Below are 8,288 nucleotides of genomic sequence, written 5' to 3' on the forward strand. Positions count from 1 at the left end.
TGCCTACCATGCAGGAGACCTGGGTTCAGTCCCTGGGTTGGGAAGATCCTCTGGCGAACGGAATGGCTACCGACTCCAGTATTCTTGCCTGGAGAATTCCATGGACAGAGAAGCCGGTTAGGCTATAGTCCATGGGGTCGCAAAGAGCCAGACACAACTGACACACTTTTACTTTTTTCACTGAATTGAGTCGGCTCTGCCTCCTCCACTGGACAGGGCCTGTTGATGGGGTCGGCATTAAGCTAGCGCACTGAATATGCCCACGTGCCGGTCCCACTGAAACCCTGAGAGAAGCCGTGACTGGGTGTGAAGACCTCGCCTTACGCACCGAGGCTCAGGAGGCATCTGCATTAGGCTCTCTTTTTTTGGCATGAGTCCTTATTACTTTGATCTTCGGCCTAAATTGTGAGGAGGGAAGCAGACCTCTGTCTCTCAGGGCAAACCTGTTCAGAAGTTCTCTTTGGAAGTGAACAGTCAGGAAGATCCCCTGGAGAAGGACATGGTAGCCCACTCCAGTATTCTTGCCTGGAGAGTCGCATGGACAGAGGAGCCTGCCAGGCTACAGTCCCTAGGATCACAGAGGGTCAGACTTGACTGAAGCGACTTAGCACACGCACACGGGCATTCCACTGTGCGTGTGTACACATCTCCGTTATCGATTCCTCCGCTGATGGACGTTTAGGTGGCTTTCATGTCTTGGCTACTGTAAATAGTGCTACAGTGAACACTGTCTTTTCCAATTATATATCGTTTTTTCCCAGATATATGTCCAGGAGTGGGTTTGGACTGCTGTACTCTCATTGTATCTTCACAGGGAAGAAAGAGGATGAGAGACCCTCTAGTGTTGTCTCTCTAATCCTATTCATGAGAGTTCTGACATCAAGACCAAATCGCTTCTAAGGCGCCCCGTCTCCTTATATTGGGAGTTAGGGTTTCAACATGAATTTGGCCAGATGGGAGGAATGGGTCTCACACGGACACACACATACACACACACACACACACACACACACACCCCTAGTTCACAAACAGGGAAAATCGGTAGGCCAAACGGGGATTGTGGTGGAGAAGAAAATAGGATCCTTGGAGGTGCCAAGGTGCCAAGCATCCTTGGATAGAGCAACGACCCAGCATTGCCAGATCATCCCATTTTCGAAAAGAAGTTGGAAAACACAGCCTCTTTTCATGTGCAAGGCAAGCTCCTGATTTTTAAATCTTGACAAGTAATCTAAAAGCTTTTACACACATGGGCCAAGCAAAATACATCTCCAGACTGAACATGCTCCCCAAGCCTCCAGTCTGTGACCTCTGGAAAGGTTGAGAATCGCTTTGCTGCTTGAAGGCATGTTACTGGGGACAGAAACTCCTTGTCTAAACAAGGAGTACTTCTGGAAACACTGTCACCTGCCTGACAGGTGGGCACAGTTGGCTGCTGTCTGCACCACGGCAGCTCAGAACCCACCAAGTGTTGCCAGGGGTGTGACAGTCCAGAACCAGGGACGGAGTTCTTGTCTTTGGGCTTTGTCTCCTGGTTAAAAATAGAGGAGCCTTCTCAATAATTCCTCCCTTGGTAAAAGGCAGTAAGTCTGAAGATAAGGTACTGAAGTTGGACATGTGGTGGTTTGGCGGTAAGCCGGTTCCCTGGGGTGGGACAGAGTGGGGAGGAAAGACAAAGAGTGTGTGTGTGCTAGGGTGTGTCCAACTCTGCCACCACATGGACTGTGGTTCACCAGGCTCCTCCGTCCATGGGATTTTCTAGCAAGAATACTGGGGTGGATAGCCATTTCCACCTCCAGGGGAATCTTTCGGACTCAGGGATTGAACTCACGTCTGCTGTGCCTTTTGCATTGACAGTGAGGTTCTTTACCAATGCTCCACCTGGGAGCCCCGAAGAGAGAGGTAGGTGTGTCTGGAGGCTATCTTGATCTATTTCATGGTTTCCATTCTGGTCCAAGGTAGGACCCAAAGTTGGCCTCTAACATAGATCCTCAGTCCCCAACAATGCCTGAGAAAGGCCACTGACCATGAGGCAGCCTTCACCTGTGCCAAGCAGTTGCTGTAGACTCTCTTGAACTCAGTTATCTCAGAAGCATCCTGAATTTCCACATCCTACTATTTGCAAAAAGATGACTTTTCTTCTGCCACCCTTGACCTGTTCAACTTCTTAAGAGTTTCAAGCAGGTTCTGGAAGAAGACAGTCTTGTATATACTCTGAGACTGAACATACATATGGATAATGGCCAGACCATAGGTAAGATAGAACTCGGACCCACCATCTGCAGCAAGTTAAACCATAGCCACTGGCCCCAAATGTCAAGGCTTGATAATAACTGACAGTTTCCCTAACTGTTGTCCCTGCTTCCGACTTAAGATCTTTAAGAGAAACCCCTAATCTATCCCATAAGGATGTCTCTCCTACAGTTAGTTGCCACCTCCAGCTTCCCCCCAAAACAGCCTCCAAGAAGGGCACACATGGAACCCTCCCTCTTTTCCTCCATGAAGCTCCTTCCCAGCCCTGCCTGCCTCAGTGATGCCAAACACAAGTGATGGTGTCTGACCCACTTGCTAGGATGAGCTCCCTTTAAACAGCCTTTGGGGCTTCCCAGGTGGTGCAGTGAATCCGCCTGCCAGTGCAGGAGACGCATGTTCAATCCCTGAGTCGGGAAGATCCCCTGGAGGAGGAAATGGCAGCCCACTCCAGTATTTCTGCCTGGAGAATCCCATGGACAGAGGAGCCTGGTGGGCTACAGCCTATGGGGTCACAAAGAGTCAGGTATGACTGAGTGGCTGAGCACGTAACCATGCAAACAGCCTTTGCCTGTTCTCATTTAGGAGGTTTTTGTTCATTTCCATGGCTCAGACACCCTCACACACAGTTTCATTTCCAGCTGGGGTTGCCTCCCTGCCCCCAGGCTCACAGTGACTGCAGAACCCACTCAGAGGAGGCAGTTTGGACAATTGATGGACCAGTCTGTCCCAGATGAATGGTAAAGGGGCCCAAGGGATGTTTGAAATCATTGTGTTGTGACCAGAAACTTTATTAACCTGGAGACAATGGGGCAATTGTCCCAGGGCAGACAGAGCAAAATGCTGGAGTCTGGGACAAGCGAAGCTGCCTGAGTGGCCTGGGCACAGGCTCCCGCGTGTCGAGGCTGGCAATGGAAGGGGCAGCCATTGACCGCAAACAGGCTGGGCTACCAGCCGTCCGGTCACCTCCAGGGGAGGTCACTTCCTCACTGGAAGAAGCCACAGAGCTTCTGAGCAGCCAAAAGGCATCTCACTCCTTGAGCCTATGGAAATTAACCTCTTTCCACTTTCATCAAGTCACCAGACCTACATTAAAGAGATACCTCTTGGGAAGGAGACAGCATTTTTTTATATGAACAAAATGTCATCACAGACGGAGAGCTTTCAATACATCATATCTGTATTTTTCAGAGAAGAAGTGGGAAATTAAAGAAGTAGAAATTTATCGTCTTAAATCAAAAGAGCTATTGGGATCCTTCAGAGGCATATTCCTGACTCTCTCTCTCACAATTTCTGATATTTTAAAAGCCTCAAGAGAAGAATTAAAGTTTTCCTCCGGACAGGGTGCCACAAAGAATAGCATTTAGAGTGCTGCTTGGTATTTGGGAGATGATCAGGACAAAGGATGAGGGGGTACCAGGTTGCAGCTCTGCCCCTGCAACCCCACCCACCCCGATCTAGGCACATGAATGGGAAGAGAAGACGCTGGAACATATTCGTTCTTCTTTAAGGACATCTGCCAATGATCTAAACTGAGGTCTCTGTTCCGCACTTTTAGTTAGGCTGACCTCGGGGGATCTGCCAGCAGGGCCATCTCCATGCTGCTGTGGCGTCATGTGACACAGCAGTTACCATGGAGATTATCAGCTGTGAGTGGGCTGTCCATAAGCTGGACCTGCATCTGACAAGTCAAATTTGTCAGTTTGGGGAAAGAGTTATGAGGGTTCCTGTTTTTCTTTCCTCTTGAAGAAATTTCCCTGGCTCCTGCCCCTTGCTCCCCTTCCCCTTTCCAACTGGGAGAGACTTTTCCACATTGTGGTCTTGAGTAGGAGAAAGATTATTTTATTTTCTCTGGTGATCTGTGGAGTCTGCAAGAAAGCTCGGGGACTTGCACCGGTGGCCCTCCAGGATGATTTAGGGGTAAAGTCAAATGATCTTACGATTCATCTACAGACTGTGCGTGTGTGCTTGCGATGTCTCTTTAGTCGTGTCCGACTCTTTGCGGCTGCATGGAACGGACTGTAGCCGGCCAGGCTCCTCTGTCCATGGGATTTCCAGGCAAGAGCACTGCAGTGGGTTGCCATTTCCTACTCCAGGAGATCTTCCCAGCCCAGGGATTGACCCCACGTCTCCTATGTCTCCTGCAGGAGACAGGTGTACACCTTGGCAGGTGTACTCTTTACTACTAGGCCCCCCAGGAATCCCCCCCTGCAGACCCCAGGGCACCCACCATGGGCTTCCTCTCTTGTATGATGGTGATGGTCGGCTGGGTTTTCTCTCCAAAGAGTGCATCTCATTTCCTCCATTGCCATGAACTGCCCCCAGCATACGAATGATCACGTGTGTACACGTGTGTACATGCCTGGGCGCACGTCTCTTTGTCCTGCTGCTCTCTGTCCCTCCCTCGGCAGGTAACGACTTTTATGGACTGGCTTTATGAGATTAAAGGTGAAACAGCCATTGAATAAAAGGTACCCTGCCAATCTAACAGACTGTGGGAGGCAGGGATGGAACCAGGCCACCAAGGGAGGGACAGGCTATGTGTCTGCCCTGCCGAAGAGCATCAGACGACTGTAGGGACAGGGGTGGGAAGGAGGCTCCTGGCCCCAAACACCTTGGTTTTACCTTGCTTTCCCTTTGGCTCATCTCCTAAGATTACAGGAGCCCTTAGCCAGTCTCTCATCCATCACACCCGCGACCTCACTGCACCAGCTTCAGGGGCCTTGCACGGCAGCTAGTGGGCCCTCCGGACAGCCGCTCCGGAGCCTGCAGCAGGCAGGGGTGAGCAGTGGCCGCCCCAAGCTGGGGGCTCAGGAAGCAACCACTCACGAGTGCCACACCAGGCCTGGCTAGTGGGCAAGCGGATCCAAGACCGCAGTGCCCTCCGTGGCGACAGGGCCCGCCGCACAAGGAGGGATGTGTGTGGTTGCAGGGCAAGAGGCCTGATGCCGCGAAGCCAAGCTGGACAGCGCCCCACAACTGTGCTCTCCCTTGAGCCCTCCCGGAAGTGCCCCACATGGGCCCTCCGCTGCTTGAAGGCGGCCCTGGGGCACACCTCTTGGCATCTGAGGGAAACAGGAGGGCATGATGGCAGAGGTCTGAGTTTTTAAAAGTAAGGCCAACACTGTGTGTCAGCCTGTTGATGGTGTGCGTGAGCGTCTATATGCATGTGTGTGCACTTGAGTGAACGTGTCTGTGTGTGCCTATGCATATGTGTATGTGTCTGAGTGTTTGTATGTGTAGATATGTTTATGTGTGAACTGTGTGTCTGTGTGTACATGTGTACACATGAGTGAGTTTGAGTTTCTGTATATGTGTGTGTGTGAATTTGCACGTCTGTTTATGTGCCTCTGTGTGTGAATGTGTGAAAGTCAATCTGTGCATGTATGTGTCCAGTTGTGTCTATGTGTACATGTGTGAATATGTATGTGAATGAGTGTGTCTCTGTATGGCTCAGATGGTAAAGAATCCACCTGCAATGCAGGAGACCCGGGTTCAATCCCTGGGTCGATGGGGAAGATTCCCTGGTGGAGGCATGGCAACCCCACTCCAGTATTCTTGCCTGGAAAATCCCACGGACAGAGGAGCCTGGTGGGCTGCAGTCCACGGGGTCACAGAGAGTCAGACACGACTGAGTGACTAACAGTTTCACTTTCACTGTGTGTGTGTGAGTTTGCATGTGAACATGTGTGAATGTCTATGTGAATGGGTGTGTCTATGCACATGTCTGTGTGAACACGGGTGTGGGTGTGTTTCTGTGTATGGATGGATTTGTCTGTGTGTGTGAATGAGTGTGACACACTCATCTGTGTCGGCACACACTTGGCAGTGCTGGAAGGTGGGTGGTACTGGGCCCCTCTCTTGGGGTCAGTTCTGGAAACCTCAGGCTGCTACTGGCTGGGGCGTCCACACCCCTAGCCAGAGCCCAGCTTGCTTCTCTGCTGACATCACAGAAGGCCGGGCTGCTCTGGATTCCGGGGGGCTGTTGAGTTGATTGGACAACGACCGGGTTTCCGACTTGAAATTCAGTCTAGCGGGCGAGCATACGTCACAAGTACAGCCGATGTAGCTTCTTTCCTGAGAGAGCTGTGCACTTCCATGGCCCCCGTCTGTGCAGAGTCCCACCGTAGATGCCTCGTCTCCTCATCTCCCAACCATTCTGCCAGGATCTGCACGATCAGCCCATCCTTTATGTGTATATCAGTGTAGTTCAGTCGCTCGGTCGTGTCCGACTGTTTGCGACCCCATGGACTGCAGCACGCCAGGCTTCCCTGTCCATCACCAACTCCTGAAGCTTACCCAAACCCATGTCCATTGAGTCGGTGATGCCATCCAACCATCTCATCCTCTGTCGTCCCCTTCTCCAGCCTTCAATCTTTCCCAGCATCAGGGTCTTTTCCAGTGAGTCCACTCTTGGAGTTTATATAACTCTGTTATGTAAAGAACATATATTCTTATTGGAGTGTAATTGATTTACAATGTGTTAGTTTCAGGTGTACAGCAAAATGAATCAGTTATACATATGCATATATCCACTCTTTTATAGAATCTTTTCCAATATATAACAGAGTTTTGAGTCAAGTTCCCTGTGCTATAAAGTAGGCCCTTATTAGTTATCTATTTTATACATAGTAGTGTGTATGTGTTAATCCCAATTTCCCAGTATCTACCCCACGACCACCCTGGTAACCATAAGATTATTTTCTATATCTGTGACTCTATGTTTTTAAAAAGAGTTTATTTGTACCATATATTTTAGAGCCCACATATAAGAGATATCCTATGATACTTGTCTTTCTTTGTGTGACTTACTTCAAAGAGTAGGACAATCTCTAGGTCTATCCATGTTGATGCAAATGGCATTGTTTTCATTCTTTTTTATGGCTGGGTAATATTCCACTGTGTGTCTATGTACCACATCAGTTACTCTGTTAATGGACTTGAGGTTGCTTCCATGTCCTGGCTATTGTAAACAGTAGACCAGCCCTTTCTTTAGATCTAGAAGTGAGGACCCAGAGGCATGAAGCAAAGTTTCCCACCATGTGCAGCTCCATTGTGATCTGAGCTGGGCTTGGAACAACAGGGCCTTTGCTCACCCCATACTTACCCGCGCCAGTCTGCAAACACCCAATGAACATGTGATGCTTCCAGAAAGGCGTCCAGCATCGGGGCAGGGGTCTTTCATCCTCTGTAAGCTGGGAGCATTAAGCCCCGTCTGCCTCCTTATGGCAGTGAAGCACAGCCAGCCCCCCACATGGCTGACCAGGTTAGGGTCTTCAGGCTCTTCTCTCTCTGCGAGTGGGGCCTGGAGCTGGGCAGAGCAGAGAAGGGCCCCTCCCAGACCCATCTTCACGCCCATCTCCTGCTTCTCAGCCATGTAGCCAGGAGAGGAAGCTTCAAGGTCAAGGGCTTTGCTGGATAGAAGCTAGTGAAGGCCTGGGTACCAGGGAAGAAAAGGCAGATACTTTGCTCCTGCTGTATCTTGCTATGTGTTGAAGGGAGCAAAGAAAAACATCTCCTGCATATGGGACTCTTAGAAGGTCCCATTAAAATAGAAGGTTCTGTAAAGGCCCTAGGAAACCCCCTAAACGGTTACAGCATTGTGTCCAGGCAGAGAGGCAGGCGGCACCCAGGACGGCGCCCTGTGGCAGCTGCTCCTGCAGCAGAAGCAAGCTGCGAGCATGAGGGCCTGGCTCCTGGCTGTGTTTTATTTTCCTGGCTGCTCCCAGGTGCACGTTTCTAGAAGCCCAGAGCTCCAGTGCTGCCGGCGGATGGAGACGCAGGCCAGGAGCCAGAACCAGAAAATAAATACACGGAGCCAGAAACCTCATGTTCCGACGCAGCTGAAAGGTAACAGACACGGGCCCTGCGGAGCAGCAGTCTCTCCAGACACCAGCCAGGAACCTCTCCCCACCCCCGCCCCAGAGGCCCTGCTCACAGGCTGCCCGCAGCTCACAGAGATGCTGCGCTGGCCTGGCGGTGCTCAGCATGGGGGCTGCTGCAGGCAAGCCAGTCTGCCGCACCCAGCCAGGCCCTGCTCC

Source organism: Capricornis sumatraensis, chromosome 1, assembly GCF_032405125.1.
Source record: "Capricornis sumatraensis isolate serow.1 chromosome 1, serow.2, whole genome shotgun sequence".
Taxonomy (NCBI): Eukaryota; Metazoa; Chordata; class Mammalia; order Artiodactyla; family Bovidae; genus Capricornis; species Capricornis sumatraensis.